The following is a 17,129-nucleotide window of genomic DNA, read 5'->3' as shown; positions in this document are numbered from 1 at the left end:
TCCGTTTCACCATAGTCAATAAGGCAGAGAAGCAAATATAGAACAAACATTAAAAAAAAAAAAAATGGAAGTGTCACCTGGCAGTGTGACCTCAATGGCAGCGTCCAAGCGACGGCTTGCCCCCTGACCAGTCCGTAGCCTGCAACGGATCTCGGGATGACTAGAATCTCACCAGGCAGCAGTAACAGCATAAGGGGGGGAAAAGCAGGATTAAAACCAAAGTGTAAGTGAGAGGAAGCAAAATTGTAGCACCAGGAGCAGGGAGCAATGTTAAGACGTCAAGCCCTAAAGGGAACATGATCGTGCTGCACAACGTGGCAAGTCCATTAAAACCATAAGTTCCAAAGCATCATGACGCAGCACACCGCTGCAATGTCCCCTACCCTCCACCTGGTCTTGCAGTCTGCCACAGCCAATGAGCGTGGTCGTCGAAAAACAGATGGTAGAAGCTGAGTTTGAATGAGTATGGGCACAACTGCAGCTAAATCAGGACTAGTGGCTAGTGACTAATGCAAGGGCTGAGAAACGTTTTGAAGAAGTCTGTGGTCTTGAATGCGGACGAGCAGCCTGATGATCCAATAAGCCGATGAACCATTAGCCGACAACCAGAGGCCCCCAGGTGGTGACAAAATAGCACAATAAGCACCATAGCACAATAACACGATAATCCAATAGTTGCAGTTTACTGGTCCTTGGGATGGTGACCACATGGATATAGGTTGCTAATCGATTAGCATATTAGCCCTCAAGTACAGGCCACAAGAAGGACCTGTCGGCCATGGATGTCGCCTCTTGGCCTTGTCCAGCAGGGATGCAGAAATGCAATGCCCGTAATCCAGTGCACTCTCCACCCACGTCCTTCCGCCTCCACTAGCGGAGTGCCGGGCACGGCAGAAAATGCTGGCATCGATGACAAAGCAATTCCCCGCCCCCCCCCCCCCCCCCCTCCAGAAATGTGACCTGCAGCTGGGGAATTGTTAGGCCAAGGTGTAGAATCTCGGCTCGGCTGCCATCCTTCCTGCTCACTTGAGGCTCCACGGCTATCCCGATGTGAGACTTGTGTGACGAGTGTGTGGGTGAGCACGAGCACGGCGTCTGAGGTAAGGCACCTCTTTTATCCAAGAAGGAGATTTCACATAAATGTGACTAAACTAATTTATGTTAATAAACACACTTCTATACTCCATATTAAACTTGCATAAACTATAATCATATTAACTCATCATTTGCGTAGTGGATCCAACATAAAAATATTAATATTCATTATTTTTTATTGCACAAAAATATAGATTTTTAAAACGCTTCTGTAGTGAGGCTATACAAAACACAGATTATTTATTATTATTAAAATATATAGATATCCTGATTTTTTTTGTTTTTAACACATTCTAAAGGCTGACAATTAGAAATATTTCTGCATTTGTAAATCTTTGTGGATGACAATGTGTTGCAAACAACAAGTGGCAGTTCACAGAAGCTTACTAGCTCTTCATCAGGGTATCCACATAACATTAGAATAATTCCAGTTGCCAGTCTGGGCCTCTCTAACACCCAAACCTTGTCCTTTCCTATTCTAAAAATGTGCTTGTCATTCCACTTTATAAATCATTTTCAAGAAAATAAAATTAAATGACTGTTTAAGTACTTAAAAACTCATCGAAATGATGACAGTCAGTCCCTTTAAGCCTAGGTTCTAGGGTTATTGGCAATGATCACTGGTGAACTTCGAAAGTGATAGAGCGTAAATATCCTCTTCGACTTGACCAAGTGAGAGAGGGAGGTTGATTTTCTCCTGGGAAGTCAGTAGGTACATATTTAGAGGTTTTGATGGAGCCCCAGTGAAATACTGCATTACTTCAGGGAAGGTCGTTGCCTGATTGAGGGCTGGTGCTTGCACCGCTCCTCAGTGAAAGTTCTTTGCTGTTTTTTTACATACAGACTGTTTGCACAAGGAAGGCTATAAGATCAGCCACTCTGTATGCATGCATTTCACAATGGGTAAACAATTCATTAGCAAAGCTGATTGCCTGAGTTCTGGCCTCAGGCCCTTAGCTTAGCTAATGGCTTGTTTAGTAGAAGCTTGGAAATAGTGGGGTTACACCATTACTAATATTGTTCCAGCCACCACTAGACAGTGGAGTCTCTACTTCGGCTCAAAGAGCTGAGCTCGAGAGGAGCCATTGTGATTGAACAAACCAAGCTTGTGCATCATGCCCCCCCCCCCATCCAGCAGCCCACTAGAACCCAAAGCTACTCATGCTCAAATATACTTAAAGTAACTATTTCATTTTGCATATAAACCACCCAATATGTGTCGGTTTAGAAGGCTACAACCATTTTAATTTGAATATAAAGCTATATTTTTGGATGAATGATAGCAAGGTGCGTCAATCATTTAAATACATTAGGATGGGTTAGGTGTCTAACAACTGTAGCTGGACATTTAAACGGTTGGAGAGTGTTGCGATCCCTGATACAGGATGATGATGGGTTCGTTAGCCTCAAATTAAAGGTATTAACACTCACCACAATCTATGCTGTATATGGTATTCAAATATGCCATCAGCCACCACTCTTCTCTTTAACCTGAATCCTCTATATGGGGTAATGCTAGCTCGTTGTCAGAATCCCTTTCAGAGGCCACAGGGCAAGTAGGGGTTTCTGGGCTCGACTGTGGTGGTTGAGGACTTTTACTCCTGATGCCCCGGGGCCTGGCCTGCTAAGGATCCTACTGAATTGGGCCAAGTACTCCTTTGGCACTTCACTCTTAGCAGTAGCTGTGGCCGAGCAGTCAAGGATCCCTCAGGGGAATGTAGATAGAGGTCCATGAACATGAGTCATAACTCAAACTGCAAACATTACGAGCAACAAATCAATGTCCAGCCAAATATCTGCTTTTATAAGAAAAGTAGTATTTTATTTCCAACTCTACATAAGCAAAGGAATCCGACATTTGAAGCAACAACACAATCTCCCTTGAGGTCGGGGCACTAGTAGTAGTCAGACCAATCCCTGCCCCACCCTCCTTCGCGTAACATGTTCAGGGCTATTCCCAATTAACTGATGGCCGCATCCAGGGAATGCAAACTATTAGGCCGTACTCAAGAGTTTCCATTTGACTCTTCAGAATTTCAGTCAAAAGAGTCTATTGTGCTGCAACGGCTTCAGCCGTGACTCTCCTGGGGTCCCATAGATCAAGTCTTATCCGCTCCTGCAAGGCAGAAGTGTTCAGCGTGATTGCGGGCAGTCAGGAGATCCGATCCTGCTTGAAAAAGTCAGGCTGCTTGCAGTACACGCAGCAGCATCGGCCAGGCGCAGGCTCACACTGCTGAGTGGTGCGGTCTTACGTCCGAGCAATCGAAGCAGCTTCTAGCGATGCAGTAAGTCAAGTTCTCCTCGGCTGGATGAATTAAGTCCTTCGGCTCTAGACTGGAGTCCTGGGAAAGCACTTTGTCCTTCTCTGTGTCCTCGTGGTCCACGGGGGTCAGTCAGGGCAGATACTTTGTGCGGCTGGACCCGGTCACAGAGTCACTTCATCCTCAGTCGACAGACACAAGTCTGTGATGATTTGGTCTTGGGAGCTCCCCTCAGCATATGGGATTGCCACGGCACCTTCCAGACGAAATGTAGACTCCTCAGGTGCAAGCCCCTGGATCACGGTGACCCCTTCTGGCATACGGGGCTACTGCAACAAGGCAGTGTGGCCTTGGTGACCTCCACACAGTGCTTGATACTTAGCACAGTCTACGGTGGCCCCTCTTTGGGCATATGCGGGTGGCCAAAAACAGTCTTGCATGGCTACTACGGCATGATCAGTGCACAGCTGAATCCTCGCACCGTGCACAGGGAGTTCTAACAGTTGCTCCCTTCAACGCTCTCCTTTTCCTCACAAGGCACACAGGCATTGGCAAGCAGGCAGGAGCAGGTGCTCCAGGCACCAGGGCAGGTGGTCTTGGTTTCACTGGGTGATGTCCCCTCACCCAGCAGGAAGACTAGCAGGCTTTAGCTCCCATTCCTGGTCACAGGTAGAAGTCTTGCAGAGATTCCCCTTCTCACTTAGCTTATTTGGCTGCATGGCAGATGACAAAGGACAAATCTTTGAGGACTCATCCTCCCCTTCTTATAGTCCTTTTCCAGACACCAAATGTGATTTAGGGACTGGGCCTTTGAAGTTTTATGTTTTGAAAAGGGCACTTCTCCTTTCCATCTTCCTTTATGAAAGCGGTCTTTCACAGCAGGCATGACTGCAAAACTGATTGTCCATACCATAAAGTATGGGAGTGATTAGGTCTCACACCTTCATGTCATCCACAGTGATATGTGCATCAAAGGATTAATCCCAGCACCACAGCCTTATCTCTTTAATATTCTCTTATCAGCCTTGTCTCCCTTCCTAAGCTGTGTCCTGGTTCCTTCCTTGTGGTCTGTCACTGAATTAAAGAGCAGTCTTTTTAAATATAAAGGGAGTCTCTTCCTTTTCCTTCCAGTGTCTCCCACCCAGCTCACAGGAATGCAGCAATGCACAAATCTGTCTGGGAGGATTCATCTCCTCCTCATGTTTTTATTAGGCAGACCTGGGTTTCTCAACATGGAACCCAGGGTCCTCCATACAATGTACCATCCCGGGCACACCCACTCAGTGCACTAATACCTCTATAAATTGTACCCTTACATATACATATGCATTCAGCACACACATTCAGTCTGGCACACTGTTCAGCACTGAAGCGTTTCTATATTTAACCAGTGTTTGTCATTTACAAACACACACACACTGCCAGCACACACACTCACTATGTGGGCCCAGCCTAACACTTCACCCCTTACATTGTACTCCACACAAGCACACCTAAACTTTACCCACACTTGCACTGCACAGCACTACATCTCTCATGTAATGTATTCCTCTCGGCATACATATACCCAGTACGTGCACTGCATAGTACTGATCCCTTCTTGTACTGTTCCTTTTCTAAGCACACATACAACCAACACAGAGCCACTACTCCTTCACTGCACAGCACTCTACACCTGCCTGACGGAGGCCCCCGGTGAGTTAGGCACACAACAGCAGAACGTTTAAAAAAGTGAGTGAGCCTGTAGACCCATTCTAGTGGCACAGGGTGAAAAGGTCCTGTATAATTCTACTGATCACTACGTGGTATGCCGCCACGGCCACGCTCGTGCTGCTTAACTTCTGGTGATGGCGTTAGCCTTCAACCACCATGAGGGTAGCGCTTTGGGCGCCCATCCCCATCCAACAAGACAGGAATCCGTGAGACAGGCCTATATCATGGGACACACCCATGATCAGTGTTACCAATGACAAAAAATCAGCATTAGGGATCCAGACAACAGTACAGCTGGGCACTCTGGGCAGGGGTACATGTATTTTACCATGTAGAGACATTTTTGGAACCAACCCACAGCAACAGCTGTCCTGATAACAAGCCCCAGTAAGACAGATGGCACCACCACCAGAAAATCATCCACTGTGGCCCCTCTCTCCCCCAACCTATCAAGCACTCACTTCCCCAATGTCTTGTATTTAGAATTCATGAAATTCATCCTTACTTGCAACTTAAGAACTACCAGAAGCTTTTGTACACTGGATTACTATACGCACATAAAATCTTCAGGAGCCAAAAAAACCTCCAAACCCAAAACCCCTTGGGAAAAGGGCAAGGAGGAAATTCCCTTTAGATGCCCAACAAATACCAACAAACCAAAGTTGGTAGGTTCATTTTGTGTACCTTTCGGTCCTGAGCCATGTAGTTGTGTCCGAAGCTAAACTATGAAAGAAAGGCACCCCCTAGTTGCTTTCAGGTCCAAGAAGAGGCGGAAACAAAATACCTAGCTAAGAAAACCTCTAAACTGACCTATAGTTCTTTCAATGCGACTATAATAGGTTCAGAATTACCACAAACCAACATCTATATTCAACAGAATAATCAATCACAGAAATAGTTTTATTGTTTATTTTATTAAATCTCTGAAGTATTTTCTTTAAGTACAAAAAGTTTTGTTGTTGTTTGTCTTTCTTTTTTATACACTTAGTTTAAATATATATATATATATTTATCATTGTCTGTACATACATTTGCTCAAGAGATGTATATAGTACAGTATAAATCCTTTAAATGAATATACACATAACCCCACAAAAACCTTCAGCAAATCATTCTTACCAATCAGACCTACTCATTCAAACTACACTCTTATATAAAAAAAGAGAGAGAGCTTCAGCTATATGAGGGATCCAAAATGAATCTACTGAGAACAAGTCCTACAATTGTTGGTGATTGTAAATCACATCCATCAGCGACTTCTGATGAAACTGTCTCTCAAGGACCACTTCTCATAGGTATTGTTGGTCTACGCGCGTTTCAGTGGCAGAGCCACCTTCCTCAGGACCAAGGTATATAAAATCAATCTCAAATAGAGAGGCCAGGGGTTATCTATGGCCATGCAAAAACCGGTAATCACTTTCCACATATGTCCACAGTGTTATTGATTGATATGGCACCGACTGCCATGAGCAAACAAATCAACTCCCATGAGAGAAGATGTAACTTAAGTTCTGTCGGAGACCTTCTATCATGTTCCTCCCTTAGTACAGGATGGCGCGGCAAAACCAAACCCCTATCCTTATGCTACACAGAGTATGACTATCACATTTTCCCATTTAATCCACATTTCCAACCTGGACTGGTCTTGCCTACGGGTGCCGCTCGTAGGCTTGGGACTGCTTGCTGACAACTGTGGGCTCTCCACGAGAACGCCGCGCTGCCCTGGGGGCGATACCTACCGGACCATCACCATCAGAACGCGGGACTGCGAGGACCAGGCTGCTTGGCAGTGAGCGCAGCTGCATCCTCTTCCCGGCTCCTCCCCCAGAAGGTTCTTGACGCCTCGCGGCCCCCGCTTCACGGGTGCCGCTCGTAGGCTTGGGACTGCTTGCTGACAACTGTGGGCTCTCCACGAGAACGCCGCGCTGCCCTGGGGGCGATACCTACCGGACCATCACCATCAGAACGCGGGACTGCGAGGACCAGGCTGCTTGGCGGTGAGTGCAGCTGCATCCTCTTCCCGGCTCCTCCCCCAGAAGGTTCTTGACGCCTCGCGGCCCCCGCTTCACGGGTGCCGCTCGTAGGCTTGGGACTGCTTGCTGACAACTGTGGGCTCTCCACGAGAACGCCGCGCTGCCCTGGGGGCGATACCTACCGGACCATCACCATCAGAACGCGGGACTGCGAGGACCAGGCTGCTTGGCGGTGAGCGCAGCTGCATCCTCTTTCCGGCTCCTCCTTTTCCGCCCCTTTGTCTTTATTTCATAATTTTGCTACCGCGCGCCAGCGGGACGCGCGCGGGACTAAGCTCGGGGCGAAGACCGGGCTAAGAGCGGGCCGTTTGAGGCTGGAGACACTGGGCTGGGCCACCCCCCCTATAACTTATTAAGTGTATTTGATTGTGATCATCATATCGATATTGGTGGGAGAAATGTCTAGGAATAAAAGTGCCGCCGCTGGTACATCTATGGCAGGGACCCTGGATAATTTTATTGTTAGAGCTGCAAACATATTAGAACGAGAGATAGACCTTACCGAGCGTCGCTTATCGCTTGAACCCTTTACAACTAAACGCTCATCCCTAGGGAAAATCGCTCTATCTGCTACACCTGGGGTAACCACTACTAAACCTATATCAACTGAATGTTTGACTAGTGAGACTGAAAGCATAGACCTCAGCACGGACCTAACTATTGAAAGTAATAAGTGCAGAGACATTAGAAGGTCTACTACTTCTGTAACTACCTCGGCTGCTGCTACCAACAATCTAATTGAAGGTGTCTCTACTCGTGCACAATTACACGCAATAACTGAGGCTACCTCTTTTTCTTCTTCCTCTCCTTTAAATTTAGGAGCAAAACCAAAACTCAAGGCTGCTCCGCAAGCAAAAAAGGGGAGACAACCAAGAGTGTCAAAAAATAAAAATAAAACAAATGCGTCTAATATCACTCTGGGCGCTGCTGATTATCCCCTGAACGAAGTCACCTCAGACTTGACTAGGCAACTAGATGTTGGGTTTCACTCCAAAATAATAGAAGTGTTTGAAAATTCAACCCGTCTGATCCTGGATAGACTTTCCAAGATAGAGGAGCGACTACAGAAACTAGAAAAGACTGCCTCTACTAATCTAGAACACAATCAATTTCTGAGGACAGACTTACTTAGGGAGCTCCACGAACACTCTCTTCTTGCCAAACCTGCTAGCAATCCAAAAGAGAAAACTCCTCCCCCTATGCCTTTGCCGCTAACGGATAGGCACTTGGGATTATCAGGGGATAAATGTGAAAACACAGACTGTATTGAAAACACCACAACTAGTAGTGGCCTCCAAAATTCACACGCAGGAGTAAAGCCCCAGCAGAATCTTTTAGAAGTTAATAAAAAAACTAATAATCTTATTACACAAGATAAAAATGCGGTAGAAAATGGAACTGCTTCTGCCCAAGATGTTGTTCCCAAATTACCTATTTTAGATCTTCCCCTAGAATCCTTACCCTACGTCATTATATTGGCGGGAGTACCTGGCCTGGAGGGAAAAACCAATGAGTCTTATCTCGAATTGAGGAACAAAACTATGCATTGGCTTAATATCAACCGACCCCTCCCTCCTCACATTCATACTAAAATCTTATTTGTACGGAGAGTTAGCTGGGTGGGTAGAAGGAGTAAAGATATACCGGGAGATTGTATAATTGTTAATTTTAAGGACACCCAGGCTGTAAAATACATCCAGTATGTACAATCTTCTGTCCTCAACACAAACATCATTCCACTACCTCTTGATTACTTTTATCCTTATCAATCAATCAACAAGAGGTGGGAACAAGTAGGGAGGGCAAAAATACATACTAACCAGGAAAGAGGCATGTTGCCTATATTAAGTCAAGGTTGGTTGGAGACCATTCCATTGTCAAACAGGTACAGCTGTCTGGATATGGTCGACTGACTACCCCTAAATTATAATGTCGTTGATTATGTGGGGGAAGTCGCAGTCGGTGATAAGCCAACTTCACCGACTGACTTACGGCCCGTACAATTGTCAACTTCCCCAGAGAACAACTTTGAAACTATCCCCATTAATACCGAGGATGATGAGTTAACTGATCATCTCACACTGACGTGCAGCGGATCTTCTGAAACTGTGGCTCCTGGTGCAACTCCCATTGTGATCTCATCCTCAGGGGGCGACATAGGCCATTCTATTACATTTTTATCCTGGAATGTTGCAGGGTTGTCTTCCAGGTTGGGCGACATAAACTGTGCTTCCTTTGTAAAACGGTTTTCGATTGTCTGTCTCCAGGAATGTTGGACGGTCGAGCCCATTCATATGAATGGTTATCGTACCTACCACACGCCAGCTGTACACACCTTGAGAGGGAGAAATAAAGGAGGCCTTTGTATTTACGTCTCAAATCGTTTAAAAGAAACTAAGATTTCTTTTTTCTCTGATTCCATCTTCTACCAGATTTTGCATATAACGTTGGGGGGCAATCAACACATTAACCTGATAAATTTCTACAACAACATACCGAAAGATGTATGGGCCTCGACCTTTAAAGAATTACTTGAGACCCTCAAAAACATAGACGAAAAAGAACTTTCTGATAGTTGTGTGATTTGGATGGGCGATTTTAACTACTTTCTATGCCCATCGAGCGACCAAAACCTATGTGGACTGGGACAGATGGACGGTGTTCCTGTGACACACTTCTCACATACATCTCTGGGAAAACACCTTAATGATATACTTTTCTCCCTGGACCTGGGCTTTGTGAATGAACTATGCTCCCCACCAGTCTCTTTTAACCCCACATTCATTGGACGGGGCTGCAAATCAATAATTGACTTCATGTTAATATCCAAACGTTACTCTCATTATATTCTCGCGTTTGAAACATGCGAGGTAGCAATGAGTGACCACTTACCGCTTAGTATGTCCCTTATTACAATGCTGGGTAAAAACAACACTGTTACCATGACTCAGACCCTTTATGACTTTAGATTAGAACTTGCAAGGAAGAACGGTTATACCCTAAAATGGGACAAAGTGGAACCAGTGGCCTTCCTAGGAAATTTAATTCGTTCCAAGGAAGAGGAATTTAATATCTGTCTCACAGAGCACGCTGAGCCTCTCAAAGTCAATGATGCATTCCTTAGTATCTCAGAGGAAATTAAAAAGCTACTCACGAGACCACTGAATTCTGGGGCAAACAAAATTAAGAGATGGTTTGATAGAGAGTGTAGTAAGACCCACGCTCATTTAATGGAACAACTAAAAAGGGAGCCTAGGGTAATGATCGAAGTTAGATCAGCCAGATCTGCCTACCAACAGGCAGTTAAAAAAAGGAAAAAACAAATTAAACAGGAAGCCTGGAGTACCCTTCGGGAAACCTGTATTTCTAAAAATAATACCGCATTTTGGAAAGCGGTGAATGCTCCTTTTTTCTCCAATGATTTAACAGACTCTATCGTAACAGCTATCTCGGAAGAGGGCTGGTTGTCTTTCTTTCGTGAACTTTATACAAAGGACTCTCAGGTCGAGATAGAAGGGGAATTTAACTCAGGTGATAAGGACGTACTACCCTATCCAATAAATGTTGATTTTAATATGGAGGAAGTTATGACAGCTATCAACAAGAGCCCAGCGGGAAAGGCCCCGGGTCCGGATGGAATTCCCGTAGATGTTTTTAAGGCTAACAGTAAGTTATGGGCCCCACTGTTAACTAATGTCCTCAACAGTTTTACTAAAACGGGCTTCCCAAAGACTTGGCAGGAAGCCATTGTGGTACCCATTTTCAAGAAAGGAGATCGCAGTTTACCGAAATGCTATAGACCGATCTCCTTACTTGATTCACTCATGAAGATCGCGGGGAGAGTTATACTTAACAAATTACAAGTATGGGTGAACGACACAGGTACTCTCTCCCAATTCCAATACGGTTTTAGGGAAGGCTTAGGAACAATAGAGCAAGGTCTGAATCTAGCACTCCTAGTAGCCAAATATGTCGAGGCAAAAAAAGAGAACTTATTTCTAACATCTGTGGATTTAAGCTCGGCCTTTGATTGCATCAACCACAATAAACTTTGGCTAACTATGCAGGATATGGGAGTGGACCCGAACCTCCTAATATTTATTAGAGAACTATATCGGGAGGCGGGCGCAAGGGTACGCTATGGGTAGAAGGGGGACTGCACTTCCAAATTTTCCATAGAAAAGGGTGTGAGACAAGGCTGTATTCTAGCACCTTTTTTATTTAATTTATATATTAACTCGGTCGCGTCTCACCTCCTGGAAGATAAGCAGGATTATCCCAAAATTGGTAACTCCTTTATCCCCATTCTTTTATATGCAGACGATGCTGTAATCATGGCCCGGACCCAAATCGGTCTCCAGAGATCGATTACCAGTTTCTCTGAATACATGGGTAGTAGAGGCCTAAAGATTAATATAAGCAAAACATTTAACATGTGCTGCACAAAAAAGAAGAATCTCAGCTGTAATTCATTTTTATCTAACACGAAAGTCGCGACTGTCAATACTTTTTCGTATTTAGGTATTACTTTTGATAAAAAGGGAACTTGGACAGCGGCAGGTGAATCCCGAAAGCTAGCATTCTCGCGAGCAATTGGGGCGGTCAAACATTTTTCAAACAAGGTTGGAGGCCGCCCGGTACCAGTCTTGATTGATATCTATAGGGCTAAGTGTGTATCAATTGCACTATATGGTGCAGGAATCTGGGGGATTGTGAACACCCCAAGTATTCAAATTCAGATCTGTCAGAATGCTTTTCTGCGGTACTTACTGGCTGTGCCGGGGTCAACTTCTTCTTATGCCTGTCATCAAGAGTTGGGCGTGCCCTATATTGCTGATCTCATCAAACTGGAGCCCATCTTGCTGTGGCATAAAGTATGGTCTGGAACTGAGACAGACCTGAACAGGGACATAATTAAGGACTGCCTAGGCCTAGATGGAGCACTGAAAATTCCCTGGTTTAATTACGTAAGGAACTTCTTTACGGAGTTAGGCCATCCGGAGTTCTTTGACTCTCCAGCTAGCATGACGAATTTTTCAAGAAAGAAGCTCAAGCAAATTTGTCTGCATTTTCTTTCAGAGCAACGCTGGATGTCAGAGAAATGTAAGAGCTCTGTTATGGCCAACCAGCTACTTATTACTAACCCGGGTATCCAACCATATTTGAAACTAGTCCCCAGCTGCTATACTCGCATGCTGTTATCTCGTTTTAGGGCTGACATCTTTTTTAGAATGGTCACCTTTCCCGAGAAGAATTGCTGGCTTAAGGAACTTACTTCTTGTCCCTGTGACCAGATTTCTGTCCAATCTTCCCTCCACTGTATTCTTTTTTGTAAATTTTATACAGAACCTAGAAAAAGTATTCTTCGACCCGTTTTAAAAAAGCTAGGGTTGAGACAATGTAGAGCGGCGTTGGTCAGATTACAAATGTTAGACGATGAATTTCTTATCTTTTCGGTCTCTATGTTCCTAAAAACTGTTATTAGATTCAGGATCTCCATGAATTAGATCATTTTTAATATGCTGTTATTTTTAACTTTTAAAGCTTGTCTCATTGAATGAAATGTGATACATGTTTGCTTTTATGGTTTTGTCTCTTAAAAATCGAATAAAGCTGTTTCTGATTCTTCTGATTCCCTATCCTTATGTTCATTTTGTAAGAGGCTTCCAGGATACTTTCCAACTCCGTATCAGGTAATTCTATGGAGATGCAACGAGTCTCCTTCTCCGAATACAGACCGGTATATATTTTAAACTAAGTGTATAAAAAAGAAAGAGAAAAACAACAAAAAACTTTTTGTACTTAAAGAAAATACTTTAGAGATTTAATAAAATAAACAATAAAACTATTTCTGTAATTGATTATTCTGTTCAATATAGATGTTGGGTTTGTGGTAATTCTGAACCTATTATGGTCGCATTAAAAGAAATATAGGTTAGTTTAGAGGTTGTGTCCGCAGCTGCCATGATGGTCTGCATCTTTTGTTTGGGTCAAACCCCATCATTTGTGTTTGAAAGTGGTCACAACGAACGGAAATTGTGTCAACTCTTTGCAGAAACGTTTTTTGTTAATTTAGACCCTGCCAATCACCAAATGCTGCACCTTGCATGCAGCAGGTCACCTAGAGACTGCAAAATGCTTACAAAAAAAAGCTCTTGTCCTTTCAGCATGGATCCCCACCATACACTTGAAGGCTTCAGCCATTCAGGAACTGGTCATTCCTGTGACCAGTATGATTCGGGCCTCGTAGACACTGTCCACAAGCTTTTCATATGTGTCTCAACCCAAGAATTCATATCCTTAAGCCCTTTGTGAACTGACATTGACCACTTAGGCCCTGACCATAAACACCAGTTCACGTCTAGCAATTAATAAGCTTCAGTCATCCAGGAGCTCCTCTTGTCTAAACAAACCCTGAAAATCAGATTCAGTGAGCAATTTCTTTCAGCTTATATGTAATCTTCCCTTGTCCTTTTAGGCCCTGGGAAGCCTATCCAGTCAACACAGAACCTCAGACTTGTAAACTCAGCAAGAAGGACCATTGTGCCAATATTAACTACAATATGCTGCCACTCAGTGCTTAATTTGTAAAAGAAAGAGTGCAGGTGTCCGAAGCTGTGCTCAGACGCCAGCGGCCGGTGGTATTAAACATCGGTGTGCCGAATACCAAGGCCGGTATTCTTTAATCCACTACCTGCCCCTTTTTCTCGCACTTCCAGGTTCCTGCTTTCAGTTTAGGGCCATTTTTGCCGTCTTTTTCTTCCTCTCTTCTTACCGATCTATGTGTAAGAATAAGAACCAGAGCCACCCTTCTGGCAACCACCTGCTTAAATTAAGGGACTGGTTTTTTTTTTGTGCAGATTTATATAGCGCACACTCGACCCGAAGGTATTGGAGCACTTTACATGAGCACCGGTTACGTTACACTAGGACACATTCATTTTTTTTGGTAGGCACAGGGAGATTAAGCGATTTGCCCAGAATCATAGGATGTGGACGTGACCCCCTATGCTCGAACCTTAGTTTTCCAGCAGCTCTAGCCGTCAGACCACATCCTCTCCCTGTTTCCACGTCTACTTGTAATTTTGGAATAAACACCTTTACACCACTCCACCTCTCTACTCCTTTCAGTATGCTCCTGTCCTTTACATGGGTCTCTTTGTAGTATAGTAATTCAGCGTCACCTGTTATGAAAGTTGGCATTTTAAGTAAGCTTTCTCTTGCTCTTGCCCATTCATGAACTTGAAGCCAAGCAAAGGACCAGACAAAGGCACCCCATGTGTTAATTTCTGAAAATTATTCATAATTTCCCCTTTATATTCCTAATACTTTATTTTGATCACTATTTTCTAAAAGAGGGGTAGAACACCACAGTAAGATCCAACATATTATTACTACAGCTTAATTAATTTATTAAGTATTTCTGTCCAGCAGTTGTCATCAACTGCTCATTTAATACAGTCAAAGGTGGGAAAAACGTTAAATATAAAGTTGATATAATTTTCTTGACCGTCTCAATAGCTCCAGGTCCGTTTGGGTATATTCTCTTTTTCATGTTAACAAATACTGTTAGCTTTGTGCTCCTGTACTATGACAGCTGTAAGATTGCCCGAATAGCCGAGTCACATGTTTACTTAATTCAGTATTACTTCTAATTGATACATATATAGGCTACACTATTGCTTGTAATGGTTGCCATTGAATCAGATTGCCCTACCCTGATTACTTTTTACAGGGTAGGAGATGCAAACATGTGTACAAGTTGCTGCAAAATGATACCTCTTGCATTTTTACTTACTAGTCTCATTCCTAAAACCCACTTAACTCTGACCATTGGCCCACAAGGGACTTCTTGATATTGGGTTATGAGCAGTGAAGCAGCTTTCCATAAACACCTCCTCGCTGCTTGAGAATATAAAGTTAATGGTAGTATTCCCTAAAATGACCACTCATCACTCCATAAAATGAAGTGCTGAAGTAGCTACTTGGAACGTAAGACCAACAAGTGAGCCCCAAAATTAAAAACCAAAGAGAGGCCCTTACAATTACTACACCACGCTTAATGGAATGAAATGTATCAGAAAGTGCATTAATGTAGCATCATACTGAGTCTGTGCAGAAGTAATTTCTTCCTCCTCAGTTCAGCATGCTTTGATTATAGTCTTGCCTACATATCTCTTTTCTATTTCATCTAGGTTTCCATACTCTGGTGTCAGATGGAGTCCACACCTATGTGCAGAGTATCTCATGGTCGAGATGCCCATGCTGTAATATGTGTTCTCCGAAGCCAAGTCTGCACTGTACCCAGTGCAAAAAAATACATGAAATTGGGCCCTTATAAAGGGAAAAATCCCAAATTAATTGCCATGAAACAGTTAATTAATAAGCCTTGGAGTTAATCCACTGCTTAATCTTCTGATCTTTTAAACCAAGGTAGATCAGACGCTGAGTTAGATGTGCCCTGAATTGAAATGTTTCGATTACACGTTACACAGCAATCTTTGTAGTAGGTGTTCAGCATACTACCCTAAGAAGGTAGCACAAGCACGCCTTATTGCCTTCCAAATATTTGTATGTTGAGGATATGTTTCTCTTTCTTGAACAGCCTGCAAAAAGAAGACTATGTGGTGATATTCATGCTGCCATGAGGGTAATTGCATGGGATAGAGAGGACAATCTTATCTCTGCCATTTACAATCTGTCATCACAGAACAGTTAATAGACAAATGTGGGAATAAGGTACCATCAACCATGAATTAGAACATGAGTGTATGCAAGGAATTCATTCGTCATAAAAAGGTCCAAAGCAATCAAAGAGCACGAATACCAATATGGGAGAAGACTGGCAAATTCCTTTCAGACTTGATACAGATACTTGTCAGACAAGGCTACTGGGTGTTGATGATCATAAAGGAAGGCGTCCTTCATCACCTTCTGAATTTCAGAAATCATTTCTTAAACTATTGCTAATAATCAAAACACATTGTTACAAAGGTGTGATAGAGCTGGTTCCAGAAGACAAGGAAGGGGTTAGGTTTCACTTCATATTCACCAAGGAAACAAAAGGCATCAGACCGATTCAGTCTTTGATTGTTCTGGCTGGCACCAAAAGGTTTTCAATTGAAAGCCTTGACCTTTATTTTGGGTAACTGTCAAGGAAACCACTTGGTTGTTGCCACTTGCCACACTATTTAATCCAATCGTTAATTTGTCAAATGTAAATTCTGATCTCTAGAGCACCTTTTTGTGGTATTCTGACATGAAAAGTAGGATGCTATCCTTAACTATGCAAGTAGGGGAGATATGAGCTAGAACCTGATCACTATAGGGAAAGAGGTGTGGTGCAGCGGCCAGGGCAGCTGACTGTGGAACACAGGGGCTCACGGTTCGATCCCTGGTGCCGACAGCAGTTTAGCCCAGCACCTTGTGACTCTGGGCAATAGCTCGCTTAATCTTCCCGATGGCCCCAGCGCCGGGACACATCTCCAGAGGTAGCTGTGCGCTTTACAAATGCTGGTATTTCATATTTATAGATTGAAAGTGAATCTAATATGAAAGGTTACATGTCCCAATGAAGGCTTTCTTGAAAACATATTGCTGGAACAAAGCTGTTGATGTCTTAAGTCCCGTGTTTGTTGAATAAATAATCCAATTGGTGATTCACTGTGTATAATTTTTTAGGTGTCGCCTAGGCAGTGCATGCAATGTCTCTCCTAGGCATGCTGTATCTAGGCTGTGGGCTTACAGTCCACCCATCACTTTTAGTTTTCTTGCTTTGCTTGTCCTCCGCATACGCTTGCTTCTCTGTGGTCAGCGTTTGTTATATGTCCCTCCTGTTTGTGTGTCGACCCCTCTCATGGATCATGGCTAGGGGTGGGCGGAATTTGCGAAATTCACTTTTGCAAATTATCGCGAAAATGTAAAAAATCTCCGCAAACACACGTAAATATCGCGAAGATGCGGAAGTTTTTTTCCCGCCCGTTCGCGGTATTTTCTGCATGGTCACAGCTCGCCAACTTACCCATGT

At 43.7% G+C, this 17,129-nt stretch overlaps 1 protein-coding gene across 5 annotated transcripts in view; it reads left to right on the top strand.

Annotated features, from left to right (window-relative positions):
* Positions 1-17,129, top strand: part of KLC3 (kinesin light chain 3) — a 1,068,754-nt gene that overhangs the window by 898,085 nt on the left and 153,540 nt on the right. The gene's annotated exons all lie outside the window — the stretch shown is intronic.

Source organism: Triturus cristatus, chromosome 9, assembly GCF_964204655.1.
Source record: "Triturus cristatus chromosome 9, aTriCri1.1, whole genome shotgun sequence".
NCBI lineage: Eukaryota > Metazoa > Chordata > Amphibia > Caudata > Salamandridae > Triturus > Triturus cristatus.
This window is presented reverse-complemented; position numbering and strand designations above follow the sequence as displayed.